This window comes from Gopherus flavomarginatus, chromosome 1 (assembly GCF_025201925.1).
Source record: "Gopherus flavomarginatus isolate rGopFla2 chromosome 1, rGopFla2.mat.asm, whole genome shotgun sequence".
Taxonomy (NCBI): domain Eukaryota; kingdom Metazoa; phylum Chordata; order Testudines; family Testudinidae; genus Gopherus; species Gopherus flavomarginatus.
The window spans coordinates 180,608,997-180,622,857 of record NC_066617.1 but is presented as its reverse complement, the minus strand read 5'-3'; positions in this window follow the sequence as shown (position 1 = coordinate 180,622,857).

Below are 13,861 nucleotides of genomic sequence, written 5' to 3'. Positions count from 1 at the left end.
GACAGGTAGACCAAACCGGTGGATAAAGTCTTTTAACAATCTTTTAGCCACTGTGATGGAATCAGCCCTATCCATCCAGAATACATACAAACATATTCATAACAACAACATTTTGGCATATTGATAAAATCAATCTGGACATTCACAAAGGGTCCCCACAGGGTGGGGTGCGCAGCTGGTTTTGCTCATACTGGTCTGCCACTGTTGTGGGCTAGGCAGATAGGGTAAGAGTTACAGTACTGCTGCTCCATTATGGAAAAATTTGGGGCATACCAATGTTGCAGCACTGATGCTATTCCATGGGACATGCGAGTGTTAGTGTCACAGATCTAGGCAGCTTTTGCCCTGGCCTCCATGTTCAGGAAACGAGCATGCACGTACTCTCAAGCGAGAAGCATTACCCGAAAGTTACCGTTGGGGCTAGGCAAATTTTCAGGAACCCCCCCCCCCCCCGAGGGTGGTAACGAGGCACCTGTAAATCTCCTAATTAGGAGAAACCTGGCCAAAAAACCTCATTACCCTTATAAATTGCCCACCGTGCAAGCAGTGGGCAGGGAGAAAACGCAGAAACCTGTATCCGTAACCGAGCCTTATCAACTCGAGGTCTCCCTCGGCTCCGTGTTCTCAGAAGCCTACCCGTCTGCCGGTGGTAATGAAACGTTTGTGGTTTGTGTGTGTAAGTATGCCTAGCTGCTAATTCTGCTAATTCTGCTAACTAACTGAGCCTGTAATCGTGTTGTAAGCCGGAGACGAAAGCCGATTCCAGCCGCCCCAAGGCTCCTGCTAGGGGAAACCCGCTAACCAGGAAACCTTGAACGCAAGGGGGATTGGCCGGAGTCTCACGGCAATCTTTAACTGTCTTATGGCATTTTTTTTTTACTTAGACGAGTAATTGCATTTATGCTTAATAATAGCACCAATAGCACCTTTACTAACCCTTGGAAGGACCTGAATAACTACTGGGACTTAGAGCGGTACCAGGGTCAGCTTCTGTTTGTAATTGCAGTATTTTTATTATTTGTTCTAGTATTATATTGTAGGCCCAAGTTGTAACTAGTATTAAGTTGTTCCTCATCCTCACTTGTGACCCATTCAATAAACCCTCAATTTTAACCCCACGACTCATTGTTTGCGTTATCCCCATTGCTACCTTCGGGGCACTTGTCAACCCTCCCGAGGACATCCAGTGATCGAGCCTCCGCCCTATCCCAACGCTCATTACCCGGTAGATAACGGGCACCTTGTGACCATATCGGTGGAGCGAGGGGCAAGAGTAATCAGTGATCAACAGCGAGCAAGACAGGGGAGCAAGACCTGGGGCGCCACCAAGCAGCCGTCTGGGGAGCACCACAAGGCATCAGGATGTGAAGAACAGTCATCCTGCCTCCATCAGTCTTTCTCATGCTCAGAGATTGAATCTTACATGAGAGCTAAATCTTGGAGGGTATTAGGCATAGAGGGGGACTGTGAAATAAAGAAAACAGGATTAAATGGAGCCGGAGACCTGGAAAGGCCCACCTGTCTGGCAGTAACATCCGCCAAAGCATTTCCTCTTGTAACATCATCATAAGGTTTCTGGTAACCAATACAATGTATAATGGCAATAGCAGAAGGAAGCTGAAATGCAGAGAGAAAAGCATTAACAAAAGGCCCATTACTAATCCTCACCCCCACCCCCCCGACATGAGAAATCCTCGGTGTTTCCATAGTTGTCCGTAATCATGAACCACCCCGAAGGCATATCAGGAGTCTGTGTAGGTGGTAACAGATTTGTCCTTGGCCAAAGTACAGGCACGGGCAAGAGCAACAAGTTCTGTGACTTGGGCTGAGTGTGTTCCCCGGAGGGAGTGGGCTAAGGGGGTACCCCAAAGAGGCCTCGAAGGGTAGAGAGATATCTGCTGGCCAGCAGGGGCTTGGGAAAAACTCAATTTCTCTTTTGTCTCCTTTAATTGTGTAAGGGTGTGGGACTCATCCCTGCGGAGCTTCCTGCTCGTCGTCCTCGGGAATTAGTTCATTTTCCAGCCAGGAGCACCCTCTGCAGGCTGATGATCTGCCTTATCTCACTCTGGCCTCCGTGTCCCTCCCAGGACCTGGTGCCCCTTCACTGGGTTTCTGCCCCCCCTTGCAGAACCCCCTTCCGTCTCAGTGTCTCCCTCTCTCAAGGGAACCCCCACCCACTATCTCCACTTCACCTCAGTCTTAAGCTACTGCCAGTGCCCATCTAGCCCCCACTCACTGGGGCAGACTGCAGTGTACGCCACTCATCATGGGCAAAGGGGTTTTGGACCTGCTGCCTCTGCCTACCCATGGGCTGTTCCCTGCAACCCAGTACCTAACAGACCTGTCAGCAGGCCTGCAGCCTGGGGCTTTCCAGGCCAGAGCTTCCAGCCCCTCTGGCCCTTCCCCAGCCCTGCTCCAAATCTAGGTTCCTGCTAATCCTGCGGTAGCCAGGCCCTTCTCCCTCTACAGACAAAGAGAGACTGACTGGGCTCCTGGCTCACGGCCTCTTATAGGGGCCAGCTGGGCCTGATTGGGGCTTGGCCACAGCTGAGCCTCCTTTCCCCAATCAGCCCTGGCTTCTTGCCCCAGCCACAGCCCTCTCCTGGGCTGTTTTAAGCCCCGAAAGGACAGGAGCGGGTAACCACCCCGCCACAAATTGTGTTTTGAGTTCCTCTTGGAAGTCCTTGAGACTCCTCATTTGAGATTCATGGTGCCATTTTTCTGTTTCTCCATACCAACTGAAATATGCATCAAACTGACCTTGCCCAACTTAATTGGCTAGAAGTGCGCCTCTGAGGTGCACAATCTTGTCAAGGTCAAAATTTCCTTCTAGGGGAAACTGTAATTTTGGATCATCTCTTGTATACCAATTCCATTTCTTCAGAAACTTGCAAATGAAAGGACTGTAATTTGTGTACATGTAGTATGCAGGTGTGCCTTTTGGTGAAGCAGTGATCCCTTTACACTCACCAGCCCCTGTTCCTGTTTCCCTGGCAAGGTTGTGATCACCTTGTATCCTCTGGCCCCCAGTATTCTGGGTCACTTTTGCTTGGGTTTTGCACACAGGGAAGGCTTATTTAGGACATCCACGACTCTCCTACAGCCCCCTTCAGCCTAGAGTGTTGGCTAGTCTCAGAGAGATGGGTGCCACTTACTCTGGTGCTTCAGACAAGGTGGTCGGTCCAGTCAGTGGCTCATGACCTGCCTTCAGGCAGTGAGGACGAGGAAAGGAAAGAGGTCACGGGAAAGGACCGTCCGAGGATGGGAAAAGGATAGGGTCACACAATCCTAGACCCAGTCAGGCCCCTCACCAGTCAAGCCATGCAGAGCGAGGCTGCCTTGGTCAGGACCCTCTTTCAGCCCTACTAGTTGCGGTCACAAGGCTTGCATTAGAGACATCTCTGGCTTCACAGAGAGCTCTGGGCGTCTTCCTCACTCACACTGACAGACACAAACAGAGTCCTACCCAACCACACATGTGGCTCTTCCCGGGGCAAACAAAAGGGCATCAGGCATGTCTGGCAGCAAAAGGTCCAGATCCAGTGTGCAACTCACTCAAAACCAGAGCCTACGGGCAATCCTCCACCAGAACCCAAAACAGAGATTTAAGAGGTCTCCTACCTTTTAGATAGGCCTGGGTCCGGAGGGGAACGGTCCGCGGCCCTCTGATCTGGTGGTATGCTGTGGATCCAAGTCACAGCACCAAGAATTGTCATGGAAAAATTTATCACGCATTGTGTTTGGATCAGAACAGCCTGAGCCTCCTTTATTACAAGCAATGCATGGAGATACAACCAGCCTGGCTGCTCTCCCTAACACAGGAACACAGAAGCTTTTATAGTTCAAAGGCAACATCTAGTCAAGCACACTTTCTCATTACTATTTTTCCCTTATTAGGAATACAGAAAAACAAGCTTTCCTGTTTATTAACAGGTTGTTCTTTTGTGGTTAACAGCCTTCCTAACATTTGCTGTTGCAACTACATGTTTTTTAAGACTGGCTGTTGCAATTGCTTTACTTCGGAATTTTCCTCACTTTCTCCTTCTGCCCTTTGACCAAGTACACATTTTTCTTGACCAGAGTTTAGGCCTACTCTTATTTTTCCCTCACAGCAGTAAAATGCCCCATATTTACATGGCTTATGCTTTGTAATTCCATTTTCTATACCCTCAGAACTTAACATTTCACTATTTTTAAAGCAAAGATTTTAGTATCCAAAAAGTTAACCATCCAGAGCACTACTGGCAATAGTTTGTTCCCAACATGTCTTTTCATTTCAGAAGAATTAAGTTACTAGCCATTAGAGTAGGACTATTATTGCTGACAACTAGTTAGATATGGAGGCCTGAATGCTAGAATTTATAGTTGTACTTAGAATGCTAATTAGGAACATAGAGAAAACCTGATTCAGTTTCCTGACTAACGCCAAGCAATGAGATTAGCAACCAATAGGGAATATGACTACAGAATGTGTACAAACAAGAGGCAGAAGAGGACAAGAAATCAATAGGAGGCATGAGTAGAGTTCCACCACTTTTCCCTGCTTTGATTCCTGTAGTGCAGTTATATAATCTTACATAATCACACGAGTCAATATCATCACCTGAGTGCTCCAGGCACATGCATCCTACATAAGGGGAGCAAATTCTGCTACAAAGAGCAAGCTCCCATACAGAGCCCATTAATGCATCATGCTTTCAAAGAGATCCAGAGTGCAAACTGGAGAGGTTGAATTTTGTCCTGTAATTCCAGCATAAATAGCACAAAAGGGAAGTGAAGGTTCAACCATGGAATTTTCTGGATTTTATCAGTTTGACAGCCAACCCTTAATATTACGATCATGCACTTATTTGTATTTAATGGTATTCTTCTATTTGTCTCTCAAAAAAATCTTCTGGCCCAAGCCATCTCTATTCAGAAATCAAAAATAACTAAACAAAGAGGAAAGTGGGTTAGTTTGGAGTTTGACAAAGCATAGTATCCTTGCTGTTTGAAAATCAGGGACTTTTATTAATTACAACTAATTTTATTATGAAAATGATTCTCCATTGGGTGCTGTTGAGTCACCAGATTGGCCCCAAAGTCTCTCAATCCATTTGGGAATTCACATTGCCAACCTTCTTGTTTTATGTTTTCCTTTTCCATTACATTGTGAAGAAGCAAAACATCACCACTAATAGGAAAATTAACTCAGGGGGATAGAATACTATACAGGATCTGAGGCCTTTCTTATAATGACAACTATTATCATCCAATGGCAGAGCTGATTGAAGGGTAGGAGGTGGGGTATGACCGCCCTCTCCCACCCAGCCTCCTTTAGGTGTATGGTCGGCACCTTTTCAAGCCAATAGGTATACTTGAAGGTGTTAATGACAGTGGCCCATCACCCCCACCGGCTCTGCCACTGCTCAAAACCTGGCTCTGTTACTGCTATCATCTACTGTAAAACTGATGTCCAAGTTCTCCAACGTCTTCTTCCTGTATCTACTTCTACTTAAAAACTCATCTCCACTAATTCCATGGGGGTGTTGGCTTTTGTAAGGGTTTTTTTATACTTCATATCAGAAATAACTATGAAATCTATTCAAAATTCAATTATACAAGGCCAAATTCTGCTCTTGGTCGCATCCCACTGACATAAACACATAGGGATAACTCAAGGCAGAATTTGGCCCTTGATTTGTAACCGTTCTGCTCTTGCATGTGTTTATAAAAATCCTTGAAGTGTTTGTCCCTAGCTGTAAACGGCTGATCCCTGAGCAATGGAAGATACACATAGGGAAGAAGATAGTTCCTTTTGAAAGACCTCAGACTCATACCTTCCCCAAAACAGCAGTCTTGCAGGGGAGGGAAAAAGAGGGTAAAAAGAAGGAGGGAGATTTATTCTATAATATTATTTACAGGGGTGGCTCTAGGGATTTTGCCGCCCCAAACACAGCGGGCAGGCTGCCTCTGGTGGTTTGCCTGTGGAGGGTCTGCTGGCCCCGCGGCTTCGGGACATCCACTGAAGCCGCGGGACCAGCGGGCCCTCTGCAGGCAAGCTGTTGAAGGCAGCCTGCCTGCCACCCTCGTGGCACTGGCAGAGCACCCCCCGCAGCTTGCCACCCCAAGCACACGCTTGGCGTGCTGGGGCCTGGAGCCGCCCCTGATTATTTATACAGCACCAGTAGTATGCATGGTGCTTCACAGATATATAAGAAGACAAGATCCCAGCCCTATAGGGCTTACAATTTCAATAAACAGAACACGGATGGGGCTGGGGGGAAGAGTTGTACAAAGGGTGTAACATAAAGACAAGGAAATTGAACCTTTCCTATTAGTTCCATGTTTTAAGTTTAAAAAAAAAATCATCATTTTTATAGTCAGTTTGTAATGGGAGCTAAATTAAAAGATCTGAGCTAAGTCATGACAGCAGGGTGGACAGTTAGTGGTGGAAAACTAACCCAGGAAATGTATTGTTTTTATGGAAGAACTTGAAGAATAGCACATTGGGTTTCCAGCATGGCGACTGCCACATGAAAGCTGTCTCATTGGAGTTTGCAGACCTCTCAATTCTTGCTAGAGTTCTGCAAGTGGTACCACATCCACATGACTTTTGCTTCTGTTTTCTCCATCCTTATTTAAAGCATTAACAGGAACTAGGACTCTGATCCTTCTCCTGTAAAGTCGATGGGAGTTTTTCCACTGATTTCAGTGGGTGCAGAATTGAGTCTTATGTGCATGGGATACATTTTTTCCAACATGGGTGTCTAAAGTTAACTTTCTAAGTGCATGTTGAGGCTCCAGAGATGCTGATCATCCATAACTCCTGTTGACTTTGAGAACTTTGGATGCTCTGATAACTGTGCCTAAATACAGATCTGATAATATCTCTCTCTTTTCATCTGTAGAGCTCAAAGTGCTTTTCAAAGGAGGTGAGTGTCATTATCCCCATTTTACAGATGGGAAAACCAAGGCATAGGCTGGTGAAGTGACTTGCCCAAGGTCATGCAACAGAACCAGGAAAAGTACCCACATCTCCTGCCTACCTGTCCAGTACCATATCCACTAGACGATGGTTGAATATACTGGCTAAACTGTAAATAAAAACAAACTAAGATTCTCCTGAAGTCTACAGTATAGCCACTAATTTTTCTCCAAGCCACTCCAGTCCAAACCCTTCTTGATCACTTGGAGCCCAAGATAACTGGGCAACTGCTTAATATCATTTCAGAAAAGATCCTGTGGTCATCCACAAAGAAACAAAATAATCATTTGCTTCTTCAAAATGAACAAGACATCTGTAAAGTAGTAGCAGTTAGAATCCTTGCACTTTTTGTTACAAACTACTAGAAGTCCACTTGCCCCATTGGCAGAGGTGTTATTAGATGGATGACAGAAGAAATTATTTGAAATGTGCTGACAATTAAGCTACAAATAAAACTGTTTATTGAAACACACACAGCCATGAATCACCCATAATGTCTGGTGCTTTTTCCATAGGGGACTGTAGATTTCTTACCTTCTCAGCGGTTTACCTTTTAACATAATTCTTATTTTAAATTTAAAAAAAACGAATCTTGGACAGAAAAAGAACTGGAGTAGTGGTAGCCCACTGTGTCAATTTGTATCAGTCACATCTGCCCTTCTAGTGGCTGGACTACAAAGAAGATAAGAGCTCATTATTGTACCAGGTAATGGAGATACTCCAACTTAAGTAGTAGAGGATGGTTACATGATACTTTGAGGATGTATGGGAGATGATAAGACCACCAAACAAAGGAAGGAGATGGAGCAGAATGAATAACCCTTAGAAAACTGGCATCATACAATCTGTAAGCTAAGGGAATGTCAATATAGCCTGTGCATCTGCAAATGTCTATGGGATGAATTAATTAAATTTAGGCTTAGCTGGCAGTTGACTATTTTCTTTCATTTTCTTTCCAGTGCATCTGAAGATTAGGACCTTTGAGGGTTGGAAGAATCAGACATTGCTATGATTTCTGAACTCTACTGAATTCATTTGGTGCAATCTTAGTGTATAGCTGCAACCTGGCTCTCACTGGCTCACTTCCAAAGTTTATTTATGGACTAACTTCAGATAAGCATTTAAATTGTACATGTTTATCCAAAGATATGTGAACATCTTTGTTCTAGTACTTCTGAATATCAGCCAGGCTGTAATGACCTAACAAGTAGCCTTCCTCATGCTAGTTTTGTTTCTTATCTTTGCCAAAATCAAGGAATTCCAGGGAAAAGTGCTGGCATATTATATATACACTTAAAGATTTCTGAACCTTTCCAACCTCAGAAAGAGCCTAGGTTCAGTGCAATTCATGGTTACAATAAAAGCTCAAGTTCCTTTGCCCTTTCCTAGTTCATAGCTGGCACCAAATGGTGATCTCACCCACAGCCTAGCCGCAGTCTTCACCTGCATTCTTACACTCACCTGCTGTGCTGATCTGGAACCCGACATCCATCTGATGCTGTTATGAACAGGTGCTCATCTGCAATCTGACATCTGCTTGGTGGCTCCATGCAATCTGATACTTTTGGGTGCTCACTTGTAACCTGCTGTTCCTTTTATTTTCTGCTCAGTTTCAGTTTGACATCCCCTGAATTGAAGAGAGACCCAAGGAAAGCAGCTCTCAACAGACGTTTCCATTTTGTGTTTCCACAGAACTGTTTCCTGGCCACAAATCTTCATGGCATTGACTTGCAAACCTGCTATTAGTCCGCCCATTAACTCCCAAAGCAACACAGCCTTTCCCACTGTGCTAACCAGAAAATGACCTGTTTTCCTTTGACCATATAGTTCTGGGATTTAGGAAATTTAAAGGTTACTAGTGAAAGTCAACAAAAATCATTCTTCTTTCTCATGTTTTCCAAAATAGCCCTGCAATCACCATTCCTTCTCAGTTCTACTTCAACCCAGGTCAGCATTATCCTTTCTCTAAGGTGAAAAGCATTCATCTAACAGGACATTAAAGCTCTGTCTGCATTATAAATGAGATTTTTGAATGGATCTAGATGTATAATGCCCATTGAAATCTAAATCCCTTAACTGGCTTTGAATATCTCAGACAACAAAGACAACCATATTTTTATAACTGGTTTGTGACATTCTTATCTGACCCAGTTACATAAAATCAAATATGGTTATGTTCACAAAGCAGCTTGTTTCATGATACAACCATGTGCCAGCTGTGTTTGCACATCGACAGCTACCATGCTGCCTAACTGTGTATAAGTGCATTTTGGGAAAAACTGGGCAGTGATTCCTACTCACACCCCGGTGCCTCAGCCAGGGGAAAGTTTCCAGAACCCATGTGCAGTGTGGCATTAGCAGCACATGGGACAATGCACTCTGGGCTGTCTTACTGCCCAAAGAGCTGAGAGGAAGGAGAACTGGTCAAACTGTTTACACAGGCATGGTTAATGGCTCTTGCCTGTACTGCCAAAATAAGAACATGCCAAACTAGTTACAGGAAGATAACTATGGGCCAGGCTAGGTCCTTGGCCAGGACAACATACTATTAGCTCCTGTCATTACAAACTATTAGCTACATTGCGTTTGGAAACAAAACCTAGTTAGAGCTGTGTTAAAAGCTGTAGCATAGACAGGGCCTAACAGACGATAGCTCCTTGCATTTTGGGAAGGAAGCTGATGCCACTGTCTGGATGATTCTCCTGATGTGATCTGTTCATCTGACTCCCAGGAGCTTTGCCCCCCACATAGTTTTGCCCCATCCACCCATTCCTCCCCTGGTCTTACAGTCCGCTTTTCATGGGTGCTCCTGCTTTTATAAAACAAAGATAAGCTCAGGTTGGGATTACTCTCAGCTGTGTGCCTGAAAGGCAGCTTTGTGTTTAAACAGCAAACTGCCACTTTTTACAGCATTGTGTGGCATGGCCTCTTTTTACATGTAAAACTGCATGATCAGTAAAACAGGGAGTGACAGGAAGACTGGATTCTCTTCCCTCAGCAAGTGGATGTCATGCCCGCAGAAGTCCCTGCTAAACCAATTGCTCACCCGACGCCACAGGGCTGACCTGTTCTTCAGAGATTTTTGTTAATGTGTATCTCAGGTACTGAAAATAGTTAATATACCAGGATATCTTTGTGTCCATGTGGATGCAGGGAGATGGTCGTTTTTCTGCACCTGCCATGAACTATTATAAGTAAAACTACTTTTACTGCAGGACTGCAAGGTATCAGGTGCTTGCTTGGATCTGATTAAAATTAGGGTTTAGCAACCTCTGAGAGCTTTGTAAATACTGGGCCAGATCCTCAGCTGGTGTCAGGCAGCAGCTTCATTGAAGTTGATGGAGCTGCGCAGTTTTACACCAGGTGAAGATCTGGCTTTCCCAGTATAACTGTGGTTCTGAAGCCCACAGGCACTTTATATCATTGATCCCTACAATGCAATGCGGCATTCTTGATATGAATCTATTTCCCTTCTGGCCAAGGAGTCATGTACTAACCAAGACAAATGCTCTATCATTAAAGAATAACTATACTGTGTCAAATTAATGAAACCTCACAACATCCCTGTGAGGTAGGTACAAATTATTACAACCATTTTACAGATGGAGAAATAGAGGCACAGAGAGGTTAAATGATTTTCCCATGATCACATAGTGAGTCAGTAGCAGAGCTGGGAATAAATCTGGCAAAACTAATTCTACATCCACTGCTTTAGACACTAACCAACACCAACTCCCATGTTCTACTTTAAGTCAAGACTCTGCCTCTCTCTCCCCCACTCATCTACTTTGGTGAGTTTGACACTTGCATGTTACACTCCTCACAAAAAAAATGCATGAAATCAGTCAGTAACTTGTTCGTAGTGGGAAGCCAAAGAAATTCCTACCCTCAGCGTCCTTTATCTATTCCATGGCTCTAACTGTTCTGTGACTTCCCAGCCAGGGAGTGGATTTTTGCCATCCTTGCTATGTTTTCCTGTCTTTTGCATAATCATTTGTTAAATATATTATTATGTGCTAAACACACAGCTCTGAGGCCATTATGTAACTTCATTAGGAATTTCACCAAGAAATTGTTGGTTTACTGTCATTAGTTCTCAGATGGTTTCAGAGCTTGAAATAATACTAATACTTTTGCCCTCTATAGGGCCTTGCATCTAAGGATCAAAAAATACTTTACTAGTATTAGTCAATTAAGCCTCACAACACCCTTGAGAGGTAGGAAATTATTGTTCAGTCTGATTTTACAGTGGGAAAAACTAGTTGCCCAAAGTGACCCTGTGAATTAGTGGCAGAGCTGAGGATAGAAACCAGGAGGCCTGATTCCCAGTTCTCTGCTCTGATTGTTAGGAAACACTGCCTCTAGTACACTGTACATGCGCTTAGGCTACAGAGTGTGTAAGGAACACAGTGGGACAGTCTAGAACTGGGTTGAGAAACCAAACAAGCAGTTGGTTGTATGCCACAGGGAGAGTGGAGTGGTTTTTCATTGTGCTGTGTATCAGATTTGGTGTTGTACCAGGAGCCTGCAGGTGCAGCCATGTAGTAGGTACATCATGTGCTACAGATAAAATTAATACATGGGCTTTATGCAGTCTATTTTACCCATATACTACAGCACAAATGACATATTCCACACACCATATGTAATATCTGGATTGGGGCGATGGACATATTTCTCCCTCTGGTACATGAGCATGTAAGTCCTAATGACTGTGACCGGAGTGCTGCATGCACAAAAGAGGGCAGAAATTGGCTCTAATACATGTGAGAGTGTCAATAACAGACAGTTATTAATATGTTTTATTGTTTAAAGAGCCCTGTTGAGTAATTAGAAATGTAAGCATTTGACCCGTATTCTGATATTTGGCAGTGTCACATGCTTCGCAGGAAGGAGAAAGAAACCTCCTAATGAACAGCAGTTGAATTTCCTGCCATAGGGGAAGTGTGTTTCTAACCCCATTCAGTTAGTGGTCTCATTTATGCCATAAAGCATGAGGTTTTATATTCCATCTTTAAACTGAAAAATAGTGTATCCTATCCAATGAAACAGCAAATGTTCTTACAATTCATGTAGATGTCTGATCCTATTTTGAATCCTACTAAGCTTTTGGCCTCACTGGATTCTTGTGGCAATGAGTTACACGGGTTAATTATGAGCTGTACAGAAAGTATTTTCTTTTATTAGTTTCCCATTTGTTGCCTTTCAGTTTCATTGATTTCCCACCCTTCTTTTTGTATGATGAGAGACTGATTGGGAGCATCTAAATGGTCTTCTCTGTGCCATCCATTGTTTTGTATTCCTCTAATATATTCCCTCTTAGTTGTCTCCTCTCTAAACTAAGCAGTCTCAATCCTTACAGTCCCTCTTCAAAAGGAAGCTTCTTAATGCCCCAATGATCTTTATCAAGAGCATGTGTTGTGAGATAAGGCTGCAAACATTAGGAAAAGACAAGCCCAAAAGGAACAACATTATTAATAATATAAATATGTGGCATTGTTATAGTACCAAAGAATCCCAAAGCACTTTACAAAAATTATACATACATATAGTAATCACATCACCCACCAGTGAAGTGGAGCCATCTCTGGAGTGGAATGTGGCAGCTCTTTAACAAGGTACAGGCACTCCATAGAGGATAGTAACTGCCAAAAATCATAGTATCCAATTGAAACTGTAAGGAGTATTTACTGTAGGGGAACAGAATATTGCAATTCAGCTAGGTCATCAGAACTAAGCATTTGATCCAAAGCATATTGAAGTCAATAGAAAGACTCCTGTTGACTTCAGTAGGCTTTCTGTCAGGCTGTAGGAGTCCTGCTCTCATATAAGAGTCCATGGGCTTTTTCTAGTCAGTTGCAGGATTTGGTTTTACGTTTCATGTGAAGAAAATTTTCTGAACTGGATTACACTCCCCACTTGAAACAATGCACATGAGCTGCTGCACAGCAGAGAGAACTTGCTGAGCTATCAAGGGCTAAGGTCTGGAAAGCAGAACAGAGGAACGCACGTACCAGTAGCATAGATGAGGGTAACTGTGGGTAAATGGCATTTACCCGCTTCTCAGTTGGGAAAAAAGGTTCATTTACTCTTTTTTTTTCTTTTTTTCTTTTTTTTTAACCCACTGGACATACCTATACTTTTCGGGCATCAGACTCAGTCTTTGCAGGAAACAGTGATTAACCTGAAACTTGTAAACAAGTTGCTGCTGCTTTCTCCCAGCCAAAGAGAGACTTTTGTGGCCCTAAAGTTAGAAATCCATGGACATTAACATTAGCAATTACACACTCAGAAAATGGATTTTCTTTCTTTTTCATTTCTTTTGAAACCAAACAGACTTTGCTGGAGCTCTATGGCATTCCTTTAGTCCTCTGGGTGCAGATATTTTCTATTACTGATCCTTTGAATGGCCTTGTTATATTCATTGTGACATTTGTGTTCAGTAGCTAAGTAGAGTATTGGAAGCCTCCTGCAAATGGAGTTTCTTATCAAATTAGTAACAAAGCAGGATGTCTAATGACTATTATTACATCATTCAAACTAAGGACCTATTTTTCAAACTTAGGAACTTAAATTGGGTCAACCAGTTTTGCATTTGGGTGTTTAAACAGTCACTTGGCCACCAAAATCCACATTTTAGGCTCCTAAATGCCAACCTGAGTGTCCAAGTCTCTCTCTCAGACTTGCTGAGTGCCCATAACTCCCTGGGAGTTGCAAGAAGGAAGCACCTTTCACAATTAAGCTGTAAATTCAGGACTGGGAGCCTTAGCTTGGGCCTTGTACTCTGTGTGGTGTAGTTGTTCTGCTTACAGATGCCTTCCCATCACTCCTTTGCTAAGTCAATTTCCACACCTCAAGTCACCCCTCTTAGCTACCAATCTTACTTTAATTTAC